General features: G+C 43.3%; 1 protein-coding gene across 1 annotated transcript in view; it reads right to left on the bottom strand.

Moving 5' to 3' along the window:
• The window catches only part of LOC129842100 (BRD4-interacting chromatin-remodeling complex-associated protein-like), a 136496-nt gene extending 129656 nt beyond the window's left edge, over positions 1–6840 (bottom strand). The window contains exon 1 of the mRNA XM_055910494.1: positions 6737–6840. The gene's annotated coding sequence lies outside the window, so the exon portion shown is untranslated. The remainder of the gene's footprint in view (positions 1–6736) is intronic.
• Between the last annotated feature and the right edge of the window lie 6774 nt (positions 6841–13614).

Here is a 13614-nt window from a genome sequence, read left to right as displayed (position 1 = left end):
GCTGATATGAAACACAGGCCATGCGTTTAAAACTTTCAGAATGAGTGTCGGGGCTCGCAACAAAACTCCCCCGGCCAGAAGATAATATCGTCAATAGGCACTAAAGGTAGTCGGCGTCTAGGAATGGGTTAGCCGGTGACATGCTTTGGAGACGCCTCTCCGTCACACTCTAGGAAAACCGAAACCTGTCCCTCCACAGACATGTGATAATGATTTAGGGGGGAAGTTGTGGTATTCTCCTCCATTTTCTGTTCTGGCCGAAAGAACAGACTTCCACCAAGGTCATAGGCCACAGGTTCCTCATTGCGTCCTGAAACTAATCACAGCACCGCGATAAACACTAATCCTTCCAAAACAGAAAACATGGAGTAGACTAAACATCAAGTCCACAGGCCTTTAAAATCAGGAAGTAAAGTATCTCAAATATGCTTAGGGAAAAAATCCATTTGAATCCGCGTGACAACAGGAAGCTGTGTTTGCACCACTAGAATGTTTTTTCCCCTCGAGAAATTATAAACTGTAACCATACAATCGAATCAAAATCACCCACAGACCGGAGCAGAACATTGCCCACCCATAGACCTGAGCAGAACATTGTCCACCCACAGACCGGAGCAGAACATTGCCCACCTACAGACCGGAGCAGAACATTGCCCACCCACAGACCTGAGCAGAACATTGCCCACCCACAGACCGGAGCAGGACATTGTCCACCCACAGACCTGAGCAGAACATTGCCCACCCACAGACCGGAGCAGAACATTGTCCACCCACAGACCGGAGCAGAACATTGCCCACCTACAGACCGGAGCAGAACATTGCCCACCCACAGACCTGAGCAGAACATTGCCCACCCACAGACCTGAGCAGAACATTGCCCACCCACAGACCGGAGCAGGACATTGCCCACCCACAGACCGGAGCAGAACATTGCCCACCCACAGACCTGAGCAGAACATTAGGGAAACATGGCGCTAGTAGGCAAAGCTTGACTAAAATCAACAGAAAATGTTTTAAATAAATTAATAATCGGTCGAAAATTGAAAGGACAAATTCAAACTTTCCAGATTGACTTGACTTAAGGTTTTACTGCTAACCTAAAAAGCATTACATGGGCTTGCTCCTACCCATCTCTCCGATTGGGTCCTGTCGTACATACTTACACGTACGCTACGGTCACAAGACGCAGGCCTCCTTACTGTCCCTAGAATATCTAAGCAAACAGCTGAATGCAGGGCTTTCTCCTATAGAGCTCCATTTTTATGGAATGGTCTGCCTACCCATGTGAGAGACGCAGACTTGGTCTCAACCTTTAAGTCTTTATTGAAGACTCAACTCTTCAGTAGGTCCTATGATTGAGTGTAGTCTGGCCCAGTGGTGTGAAGATGAACAGAAAGGCACTGGAGCAACAAACCGCCATTGCTGTCTCTGCCTGGCCGGTTCCCTTCTCTCCACTGGGATTCTCTGCCTCTAACCCTATTATAGGGGCTGAGTCACTGGCTTACTGGTGTTCTTCCATGCCGTCTCTAGGAGGGCTGCGTCACTTGAGTGGGTTGAGTCTCTGACGTGATCTTCCTGTCTGGGTTGGCGTCCCCCCTTGGGTTGTGCCACGGCAGAGATCTTCGTGAGCTATACTCGGCCTTGTCTCAGGATGGTAAGTTGGTGGTTGAAGATATCCCTCTAGTGGTGTGGGGGCTGTGCTTTGGCAAAGTGGGTGGGGTTATATCTTGCCTGATTGGCCCTGTCCGGGGGTATCGTCGGATGGGGCCACAGTGTCTCCTGACCCCTCCTGTCTCAGCCTCCAGTATTTATGCTACCATAGTTTGTGTCCGGGGGCTAGGGTCAGTCTGTTATATCTGGAGTATTTCTCCTGTCTTATCCGGTGTCCTGTGTGAATTTAAGCATGCTGTCTAATTCTCTCTTTCTCTCTCTCGGAGGACCTGAGCCCTAGGACCATACGTCAGGACTACCGGGCATGATGACTCCTTGCTGTCCCCAGTCCACCTGGCCATGCTGCTGTTCCAGTTTCAACTGTTCTGCCTGCAGCTATGGAACCCTGACCTGTTCACCGGACGTACTACCTGTCCCAGACCTGCTGTTTTCAACTCTCTAGAGACAGCAGGAGCGGTAGAGATACTCTGAATGATCGGCTATGAAAAGCCAACTGACATTTACTCCTGAGGTGCTGACCTGTTGCACCCTCTACATCTACTGTGATTATTATTATTTGACCCTGCTGGTCATCTATAAACATTTGAACATCTTGGCCATGTTCTGTTATAATTTCCACCCGGCACAGCCAGAAGAGGACTGGCCACCCCTCATAGCCTGGTTCCTCTCTAAGTTTCTTCCTAGGTTCTGGCCTTTCTAGGGAGTTTTTCCAAGCCACTGTGCTTCTACACCTGCATTGCTTGCTGTTCAGGGTTTTAGGCTGGGTTTCTGTACAGCACTTTGAGATATCAGCTGATGTAAGAAGGGCCTCATAAATAAATTTGATTGATTGATTAACTTTACTCACACAGACCATCAGGGCAAATGACATACATAGCCTTCTGCTTTCTGTTTACAAACAGGAAGTACCAGTGATGCGCACAATATGAAATTTAACTCATGACTAAGGTAAAAATGAAAGTGATGTGGGGCTACAAGAGTGTTTTGCTAGTAAAGAGTGGGACATGTTCCGGGACACATCGTGTTTTGCTAGTAAAGAGTGGGACATGTTCCGGGACACATCGTGTTTTGCTAGTAAAGAGTGGGACATGTTCCGGGACACATCGTGTTTTGCTAGTAAAGAGTGGGACATGTTCCGGGACACATCGTGTTTTGCTAGTAAAGAGTGGGACATGTTCCGGGACACATCGTGTTTTGCTAGTAAAGAGTGGGACATGTTCCGGGACACATCGTGTTTTGCTAGTAAAGAGTGGGACATGTTCCGGGACACATCGTGTTTTGCTAGTAAAGAGTGGGACATGTTCCGGGACACATCGTGTTTTGCTAGTAAAGAGTGGGACATGTTCCAGGACACATCGTGTTTTGCTAGTAAAGAGTGGGACATGTTCCGGGACACATCGTGTTTTGCTAGTAAAGAGTGGGACATGTTCCGGGACACATCGTGTTTTGCTAGTAAAGAGTGGGACATGTTCCGGGACACATCGTGTTTTGCTAGTAAAGAGTGGGATATGTTCCGGGACACATCGTGTTTTGCTAGTAAAGAGTGGGACATGTTCCGGGACACATCGTGTTTTGCTAGTAAAGAGTGGGACATGTTCCGGGACACATCCCATAACATTGAGGCGTTTACCACAACAGTCACAGGATTCATCAAAAAGTGCATAGACGAGGTAATCCCCACATTGACTCTAAGAACTAGCCAGCTAGTCTTATTGGAGTCCGACAACAAAAAATACATTACAGGCTAAATACTTTACAATGTACATACAGTACCAGTCAAAAGTTTGGACATACCTACTCATTCAAGGGTTTTTCCTTAATTTTTACATCGTAGAATAATAATGAAAACTATGAAATAATACTTATATAATCATGCAGTAACCCAAAAGTGTTAAACATATCAAAATATATTTTATATTCTTCAAAGTAGCCACCCTTTGCCTTGATGACAGCTTTGCACACTCTTGGCATTCTCTCTCAACCAGCTTCACCTGGAATGCTTTTCCAACTGTCTTGAAGGAGTTCCCACATATGCTGAGCACTTGTTGGCTGCTTTTCCTTCACTCTGAAGTCCAACTCATCCCGAACCATCTCAATTTGTTTGAGGTCTGGTGATTGTGGAGGCCAGGTCATCTGATAAAGCACTCCATCACTCTCCTTCTTGGTCAAATAGCCCTTAAACAGCCTGGAGGTGTGTTGGGTCATTGTCTTGTTGAAAACCAAATGATAGTCCCAGTAAGCCCAAACCAGACGGGTTGACGTATCGCTGCAGGATGCTGTGGTAACCATGCTGGTTTAGAAAGCCTTGAATTAAAAAATAAATAAATCATTTAAATCACTGACAGTGTCACCACAAAGCACCCCCACACCATCACACCTCCATGCTTCATGGTGGGAACCACACAATGCGGAGATCATGGTTCTCCAACTCTGCGTCTCACAAACATATGGCGGTTGGAACCAAAAATATCAAATTTGGATTCATCAGACTAAAAGACAGATTTCCACTGGTCTAATGTCCATTGCTCGTGTTTCTTGGCACAAGCAAGTCTCTTCTTCTTATTGGACCATGAAGGCCTGATTCACGCAGTCTCCTCTGAACAGTTGATGTTGACATGTGTCTGCTACTGAAGCATTTATTTGTGCTACAATGTCTGAGGCTGGTAACTCTAATGAACGTATCCTCTGCAGCAGAGGTAACTCTGGGTCTTCCTTTCCTGTGGCGGTCCTCATGAGAGCCAGTTTCATCATAGCGCTTGATGGTTTTTGCGACTGCACGTGAAGAAACTTTCAAAGTTCTTGAAATGTTCCGTATTGACTGACCTTCATGTCTTAAAGTAATGATAGACTGTCGTTTCTCTTTGCTTATTTGAGCTGTTCTTGCCATAATATGGACTTGGTCTTGTACCAAATAGGGCTATCTTCTGTATACCAACCCTACCTTGTCACAACACAACTGATTGGCTCAAACGCATTAAGAAGGAAAGAAATTGCACAAATGAACTTTTAAAAAGGCACACCTGTTAATTGAAATGCATTCCAGGTGACTACCTCATGAAGCTGGTTGACAGAATGCCAAGAGTCTGCAAAGTTGTCATCAAGGCAAAGGGTGCCTACTTTGAAGAATATAAAATATACGTTGATTTGTTTAACACTTTTTTGGTTACTACATGATTCCATATGTGTTATTTCATAGTTTTGATGTCTTCACTATTATTCTACAATGTAGAAAATAGTAAAAATAAAGATAAACCCTGGAATGAGTAGGTGTGTCCAAACTTTTGACTGGTAGTGTACATTTAAAAACACCAAGGCAACATGTGGTGTGTATCTATCAGTTACACACACGTGTCAGTTCATACACAAAACAAGTTGGTCACGTGGTACCAAGAGGTGTTGCTTTATTGGTTTTCTGAAACCAGGTTTGCTGTTCACTTGCGCTATATAAGATGGGAGTTTCATGCACTCATAGCTCTGTAGAATACTGTACGTTTTCTTGAATTTGTTCTGGAGCTGGGGACTGTGAAAAGACCCCTGGTGGCATGTCTGGTGGGGTAAGTGTGTGTTTCAGTGCTGTGTGTAAATTGACTATACAAACCATTTGGAACAACATATTAATATTTCTAGCAAAAACAATAAGTGTCTTTCCTCTACTCTTAGCCAAGAGAGACTGGCATGCATAGTATTAGAATTAGCCCTCTGATTATAATAAAGAGCAAGACATGTTTCTCTGTTCTGGGCCAGCTGCAGTTTAACTAGGTCTTTCTTTGCAGCATTTTACCATATGACTGGACAACAATCAATATAAAACTAGAGCCTGCAGGACTTGCTTTGTTGAGTGTGGGGTCAAAAAAGCAAAGCATCTCTTTATTATGGACAGACCTCTCCCGATCTTTACAACCATTGGCTCTATATGTTTTGATCATGAGTTTCCAATCTTAAGGTAAAAACTAATTTAGTTATCTCAACTTGTTCAACAGCCACATAATCTTACCAGATTCTAGAAGTCTATAATTTAGCCAATGATTTGTACCAAATACAATATGGCAGATGTTGAAAAGCCATAACAAATAGGTTCTCAACAACAGATTATAGATGAACGTCAAATACACTCGAGGTAAAAGTGTGCGGTTCACACTCACTCCGTCATCTTTTTATAGATGTGTTTAATAGAAGCAAAGAATAGAAGCTCAATTCAGAGTTGCCAAATATTGATGCAAGCTGTGCAAAGATGTGGTTGAAAGCAGCTATGCTTTAAATCTCTCTACTATGATCTTATCGAGTTCGACAGAAACAAGCTGAGTCGTAGCAAGCTACCGGTAGATCAGATTGTGAGTTTAGGTAGGCGGACACCGGAGCAGCGGATTGACGCCGATAACACCGGGTTCCTATATAAAGGGGAGAAAAGGTCCATTTGCCGCTGTCCAGAATGTCGGTAGCGAGCTGAAGCGGTCGGAGCCATTGCACAGCCAGCAGAGATGAGCGGTGCACAGCATATGAAAGGAGGGACACTGCGAGACGTTAACTACTGTTCAATGCATCTCATGTATTTACATGATAGTCGTTTTTCCCTCTAACTACAGTGTCCTCTAAAATAATTCGCATGTTCGTTTGATGCATGTAGCTAATTGTCTGAATTTGCTAACTATTTGAATCTTTTGGTGCAGTTTCCTTTTCGTTAGCATTAGCTGCTAGGTAGCTAACTGACTATCAACATTCGTGTTACCAGATTCCGACGTCGTCTACATTTGACATTTCAAACATGACAAGCGGGTTTAGTATTAACACGTTTATAACGCACGGCAGCGCTGCACTCCAGCTTGCATGACGCATTATCTTGTTTGCCTTAAATGCAATTGCGTAGCTAGCTCCTTGTAAGCAAAATATGAGTTGATGTTGGAATACTCTTGGACCAGGGGGTGTGCTTGGGAATTTGTTGGAAAATGAAACGCCTTGCCATGCAAGGACGACGGACTTTTGATCGAGGTTTGCAGTCAGCAAATGTTGTAGCTTTATTCTAGTTATTCAGATTAATTGAGAAATTGCTACATTGTCACAAACTCACCCAAGACGAGAGGTGCAGGCAGCGCGGGGTCTCCGGGACAGCCTCGCACGGGCTTCCATACAGGACCCAGCTACAGACAGGAAACAGACGACTGTTCACTTCGCCTGTTCAAATTCATTCAAACCAAAAAGCCCTCAACCTTCCGTGAACCTTGAGCGCCAGTTTATCCGTCATAGTAACTCGTTTATCCCCGTGCAACAGGCAATGATCCAGTTTATACCGTACACATAGAAAGTAATGCTCTGTCATACAGAAGTATATTGAAACATTGTGCAGTTTTGTAATGCATTTTTGTTGTTATAGCTTTATAAGCTTATATACACTGTTAGAAACTAATGGAAACATTATCACTTAATTGAACTGGGTTGAGATGATGCTATTGGCATGTTATGTGTGAGATTGTGGTAATAACCAGGGTATTGGGGTAACCATGATTTAAATACCCCCTTATACCTATACCCCCTATACAGGCAAATACACGGCTATCCTCCTTTGCCTCAGTCAGAGCTGCTTTCGTGAGAAAGCTATTTTATTTGTCATTAAATTTAGCTTGTTATGTGATTGGCCGAAAGCTAGATATCTAGCAAATAAAAAGGCGGTGATCATTTAACTCATGACTAAGGTAAATTACGACTCATGACTAAGGTAAATTAGTATATGTAACGGATGTGAAATGGCTAGCCTAGCATGTTAACAACATAGTAGCACATGGGCAGGTTAATAGGCTAGCCTAGCATGTTATCAACATAGTAGTGTAACGGATGTGAAATGGCTAGCTAGTTAGCGGGTGCGCGCTAGTAGCATTTCAATCAGTTACGTCACTTGCTCTGAGACTTAAGTAGTGTTGCCCCTTGCTTTGCAAGAGGCCGTGGCCTTTGTGGAGCGATGGGTAACGTTGCTTCGTGGGCGACCGTCGTTGATGTGTGCAGAGGGTCCCTGGTTCGCGCCCGTGTCGGGGCGAGGGGACGGTTTAAAGTTATACTGTTACATATACAGGGAAAGTTTAGGCACTTTACATATATACTTTCCCTGGGGATGTGGTTTGTTTTGTTGTTTACACTCAGTGATTGGTTGAATTTGAATGGGGACTATAATTCATTGGCCAAGTTGTGTGTAGTTACAGAAGGTTCTAGTTCATTTTGACGCTAGAGTCAAATCATATAGTATATAAAAATTAACACACATTGGCCTTTTCATAAAAATAATATTCCTATGTAGTTGAATGAAGCATGCATTTAGAGGAAATGTAGAATATCTGACCTGTGGCAAACTCGGACAAAGGTCACATCACTCAGCATGCTATGACTAGCAAAGGTATTTTGCGAGATATTTCCTTGATATCTATGCATGTTTAACCATGCATTTAGAGACTTTCGGTATTGCATAAAACATGGTCAAAGATGTACTCAGCTCTTCTGCGCCTCTATTTTACAAGCATTCTCCACTAGAGGGCGCAGACGGATCGATTTCAGCACCAAGTACATGTTTTGATTTATTTCCATACAGGATTTACCCCAGTGTTTTATCCAAAACTAAAAGCCTCAGAATTTTCTGTTTCAGTTTACGCCGGCCAACATTCATGTCTCACTGGGCCATGTCTCACTGGGCCATGTCTCACTGGGCCATGGCTCCGGCAGACCTGCTCTCACTGGGCCATGGTTCCGGCAGACCTGCTCTCACTGGGCCATGTCTCACTGGGCCATGTCTCACTGGGCCATGTCTCACTGGGCCATGTCTCACTGGGCCATGGCTCCGGCAGACCTGCTCTCACTGGGCCATGGCTCCGGCAGACCTGCTCTCACTGGGCCATGGTTCCCGCAGACCTGCTCTCACTGGACCATGGCTCCGGCAGACCTGCTCTCACTGGGCCATGGCTCCGGCAGACCTGCTCTCACTGGGCCAAAGCCAGACCGCTGGTATTTTCAGCCTGCGTTTACATAACAATAGCCCAAAGGCCCGGCAGATGGAGGTACCGTAACAATGGCTAACTGAACGTTAAACACCTTCTCACAGAGCAACTGTTTGGTTGTTGATTCTGCTATTCACAAGTCCTCAGTGTCAGCCCTAGCTATGGAAACACAATTTCCCTATATAATATAAGGGCCCCATAGGGCGGCGCACAATTGGCCCAGCTCCGTCCGGGTTAGGGGTAGGCCGTCACTGTAAAATAAGAATTTGTTCTTAATAAAGATTAAAGATTAAATAAAAAGGGTGTATAGACTAGTGAAATACTGGGGCGGCAGGTAGCCTAGTGGTTAGAGTGTTGGACTTGTAGCTAAACGGTTGCAAGATCAAATCCCTGAGCTAACAAGATAAAAAATCTGTCATTCTGCCCCTGAACAAGGCAGTTAACACACTGTTCCAAGGCCGTCATTGAAAATAATAAGCTGTTCTTAACTGACTTGCCTAGTTAAATAAATGTTTACAAAAAATTACAGTTGAAAAGCTGCAGCAAAGCTGTGCTACAGTAACTATATCAGTATGGTTACATGCACACTAATAACTAGATTCTGATTATGGCATTACTCTACTTATCTTCCTGTGTAGGCGTAAGGTCATAATCGAAGTAAGCATACACCGATTAAAACACCAGATTTTCTGAGCAATCTTTCAAATGATTAGTACCTTCATCAGAGTACTAGCGGTGTATGTGATCTGCGCATGTGGTAGCACAAGTAGCGATAGCGTCCTTCTTTTGCGCAAGTGAGTTCGGAAAAACTGAAAGTATGCATTGTAGAAATATTTTTAACATGTAAACTGTATATGTCCGAACTCAGAATCAAATATTCTTATTTAAGATGGTACTGTAGCTGTGGTAGAGCGCTTCTTTTGATTTTCAATTTTCTGCATTTATCAGTCCCATCAGGAAACTTGATTTCAGATGTGTCCATGTATTTGGTATTCATTAGAATCCCCATTAGCCGCTGCAAAAGCATCAGCTACTCTACCAGGGGTCCACATGAAACATGACATCATACATAGTACAGAACACTATAACCGGTAGTCAAGGACTGAAATGCATTTAAAATGTCACACAGCCTACATGTCAGTATATACACAATATCTAGGTCTAATACATGGTCCAGTGTAAATTACAATACAATATATATGAAATGGCTTTGTCCCTTCAGTCCCCTTTGTGCAGTAAGGTGTTATTGTCATTTTTTTGGGGGGGGGGGGGGTTGGGGGGTTGCTAGCTTGAGTTACCTGTGTTGGCAGAGAGTCCCACTTATTCATGGCTCTCGCTCTCCACGGTAAGCACGGGGAGTTGCCGCAGGTCTCCTACCTGACTTCGCCACACTCCCCTTTAGCCCCACCCCCCAAGAAATGTTTGGGGCTTACTCTCAGGCTTCCATCCTCGCTTCCGTGCTGCCTCCTCATACCACCGCCTCTCGGCTTTAGCTGCCTCCAGCTCTTCACGAGGGCGGCGATACTCTCCAGCTTGAACCCAGGGTCCCTTACCGTCCAGTTCGTCTTCCCAAGTCCATTCCTCCTGACATCGCTGCTCCTGCTGCTGCTGCTGCTTGCCGCTTACCACGCTGCTTGGTCCGAGTTTGGTGGGTGATTCTGTAGCGATCGTCGTAATGTGGAAGAGAGGAGGACCAAAGCTCAGCGTGGTGTGTATCCATATATATTTGAATACTCTTCAAAACGAACAAAACAATAAACAGAACGAAACCAACGACGCTACAGTCCTGAACTAGAGAACATAGAAAAAAACAATGAACGCACGAACAGGAACAATCACCCACAAACAAACAGTGAAAACAGCCTACCTTAATATGGTTCCCAATCAGAGACAACGTAAAACACCTGCCTCTGATTGAGAACCATATCAGGCCAATAAGACACACCTAAACCAATGAAACACAAAACATAGAATATACCCACCCAGCTCACGTCCTGACCAACTAAACAAAGACTAAACAAAGGAAATAAGGTCAGGAACGTGACAATGACTACCTGGCCTGATGACTCCTTGCTGTCCCCAGTCCACCCGGTCGTGCTGCTGCTCTAGTTTCAACTGTTCTGCCTGTGGCTATGGAACCCTGACCTGTTCACCGGACGTACTAACTTGTCCCAGACCTGCTGTTTTCAACCATCTAGAGACAGCAGGAGCGGTAGAGATACTCTGAATGATCGGTTATGAAAAGCCAACTGACATTTACTCATGAGGTGCTGACCTGTTGCACCCTCTACAACCACTGTGGTTATTATTGTTTGACCCTGCTGGTCATCTATGAACATTTGAACATCTTGGCCATGTTCTGTTATAATATTTTTTTCCCCCTAGCCACCGTGCTTCTACACCTGCATTGCTTGCTGTTGGGGTTTTAGGCTGGGTTTCTGTACAGCACTTTGTGACATCAGCTGATGTAAGAAGGACTTTATAAATACATTTGATTGTTTGAAGGGGATGATGAGACGTGTTGAGAAGGATAGTCCACATGTCCAAGGAAAAAGGATCCCTCCATGGGGGATTCAAACTTATGCCACAAGTTGGGAACATTTTCAGGAACTAGGCATCTAACACTGTAAGCTAATTGTCAAGACACATTTGTGCATGTGATGCAGTTCATTAAAGTTTCAGAACATGCTGTTGGACTTCTGGTAAGGGTTAGTGATGCAGTTAATTAAAGTTTAAGAACATGCCAGTGGACTTCTGGTTAGGGTGCTTTAGTGGAAAAGTGTTGGATAGACAGCATTTTGTTACTGGATATAATTATCTGCTCAGCTGGTTGGCCCCAGCATCGTGGATAAATATTTCAGGTTGGCCTATGGGAAAAGCTATCAGCTTTAGCTATTTTAGACCACAGGGTATTAACCATGTTTTAAGCAAAAGTTCGCAAGTATGGCTGCAAAGCGTTGCTGTTCCTAAAATGATGTATTTTTTTTTTTTGGTAACCTTTGTTCATGTTGTGATATACTGTAATGCACTGTTGTATTTTGTTGTATTTTACAGTAATGCACTGTTCTATTTTGTTTGATTTTACAGTAATGCACTGTTGCCCTACTTTTATTTGATTTATTTTCTATGTGTCACGCCCTGACCTTAGAGATCCTTTTTATGTCTCTATTTTGGTTTGGTCAGGGTGTGAGTTGGGGTGGGCATTCTATGTCTGGTGTTCTATGTTTTCTATTTCTGTGTGTTTGGCCGGGTGTGGTTCTCAATCAGAGGCAGCTGTCTATCGTTGTCTCTGGTTCTCAATCATACTTAGGTAGCCTTTTCCCACCTGGTGTTTTGTGGGTAGTTGTTTTCTGTTTTGTGTTTCTGCTCCTGACAGAACTGTTTCGGTTTCGTTCGTTCTCTTTGTTGTTTTGTTATTTCGTGTTCAGTTTTATTAATGAATCATGAACACTTGCTACGCTGTGCTTTGGTCCACTTCTTCATGCAATGATGATTGTTACACTATGTAAGTCCTGCCCAGGCCTTTGTTTATTTTCTATGTAAGTCCTGCTCAGGCATTTGCATATTTTGTGTGTAAGTCCTGATCAGGCCTTTTTTTATGTGAAATAATTGTGATAATACAATTTTGCTTATTGTAAATTGCACTTGTGTAAAGAATTAATAAAACATAAAATAGGTTCTATGGTGCCAAAATCAAATGGCCATTGGAGCTTTGAACCACCACTAATGTTCCGTTGGTGTTGGAGGGCCAGTAGGAGGCACTCTTTCCTCTGGTCTAAAAAATATCCCAATGCCCCAGGGCAGTGATTGGGGACACTGCCCTGTGTAGGGTGCCGTCTTTCGGATGGGACGTTAAACGGGTGTCCTGACTCTCTGAGGTCATTAAAGATCCCATGGCACTTATCGTAAGAGTAGGGGTGTTAACCCCGGTGTCCTGGCTAAATTCCCAATCTGACCCTCAAACCATCATGGTCACCTAATAATCCCCAGTTTACAATTGGCTCATTCATCCCCCTCCTCTCCCCTGTAACTATTCCCCAGGTCGTTGCTGCAAATGAGAACGTGTTCTCAGTCAACTTACCTGGTAAAATAAAAATAAAAAAATAAAATAAAAATTTGCACACACTGTACAAAGATTTTTCTATAGATTTTCCTATTGTATTATTGACTGTACGTTTGTTTATGTGTAACTCTGTGTTGTTGTTTTTGTCGCACTGCTTTGCTTTATCTTGGCCAGGTCGCAGTTGTAAATGAGAACTTGTTCTCAACTGGCCTACCTGGTTAAATAAAGGTAAAATAAATAGCTAGCTACTGTTATTAGCGATATAGCTAAATTGGCTAATAACTAATATTCACATTTGTAGGGTGTGGATAACAAAAACTAAGAAGTACCAAAAGTTAGTTTGACAATATTTTGTAGTTTGAGTAAAAAAATCTAAAGAATGTTTGTTTATCAAATCTGCTTGCTAAGTGAACATTTTAATGGCCGCAATCATGTACTTTCTGTAAATTTTAGTTTAGGCATGACGTGCTTCTTGTGTGCCAATCGTAAATTCACATTTTTATAACATATACTTGTATTCAAATTTGGGTATATCTGTTTTCACACATGCATATAAATAGACACTGGTACAATATACAAGCACACACAATTGTTGTAATTATTTTTAAATAATCATCTCTGTAATTTGACTATATTTTACCTTCTATTTTGAAATGGCAAAAAGCAAGTAAACATTGCATTTTCTGTACAAATAAGTAATTCTTAAAATGTGCAGTGAGCTAATTAGCCATTGAATGGTTTATCTGTTCAACAACACGTTTGTTAACAGGGGTCATGGCTTTGGCCATGACAAGGACTTGTAGTGTGTTTCTGTTAAAGGATGCGCGTTGTTTGTGGCGAGGGTGTGTCAGGTGACTCAGGGTATGGAGAGAGACCCCTGTGTAGTTCTGTCCACTCCCTCTCACA

The sequence above is a fragment of the Salvelinus fontinalis genome, unplaced genomic scaffold, assembly GCF_029448725.1.
Source record: "Salvelinus fontinalis isolate EN_2023a unplaced genomic scaffold, ASM2944872v1 scaffold_0012, whole genome shotgun sequence".
Classification (NCBI taxonomy): Eukaryota; Metazoa; Chordata; class Actinopteri; order Salmoniformes; family Salmonidae; genus Salvelinus; species Salvelinus fontinalis.
The sequence above is the reverse complement of the archived record's forward strand: the minus strand, read 5'-3'. Positions and strand labels throughout refer to the sequence as shown.